Below are 562 nucleotides of genomic sequence, written 5' to 3'. Positions count from 1 at the left end.
GTGGGACTCGATCCCGGGACTCCAGGATCATGACCTGAGCCGAAGGCAGTCGCTTAATCAACTGAGCCACCCAGGCGCCCCTGAGATTAAGAATTCTTGATATCAGTGAGGTCATATGATACATGTCTTTCTCTGATTGACTTATTTCACTCAGGATAGCACCCTCCAGTTCCATCCACGTCGTTGCAAATGGCAAGATCTCATTCCTTTTGATGGCTGCCTAATATTCCATTGTGTATCTATACCACATCTTCTTTATCCATTCATCTGTCAATGGACATCTTGGCTCTTTCCACAGTTTGGCTATTGTGGACATTGCTGCTCTAAATATTGGGGTGCCTGTACCCCTTCGGATCCCTACATTTGTATCTTTGGGGTAAATACCCAGTAGTGCAATTGCTGGATCGTATGGTAGCTCTAATTTCAACTGTTTGAGGAACCTCCATACTGTTTTCCAGAGGGGTTGCACCAGCTTGCATTCCCACCAACAGTGTAGGAGGGTTTCCCTTTCTCCACATCCCCGCCAACATCTGTCATTTCCTGACTTGTTAATTTTAGCCAT

Source organism: Callorhinus ursinus, unplaced genomic scaffold (assembly GCF_003265705.2).
Source record: "Callorhinus ursinus isolate GAN/ISIS: 27379988/994484 unplaced genomic scaffold, GSC_fseal_2.0 scaffold8, whole genome shotgun sequence".
NCBI classification, from domain to species: Eukaryota; Metazoa; Chordata; class Mammalia; order Carnivora; family Otariidae; genus Callorhinus; species Callorhinus ursinus.
This window is presented reverse-complemented; position numbering follows the sequence as displayed.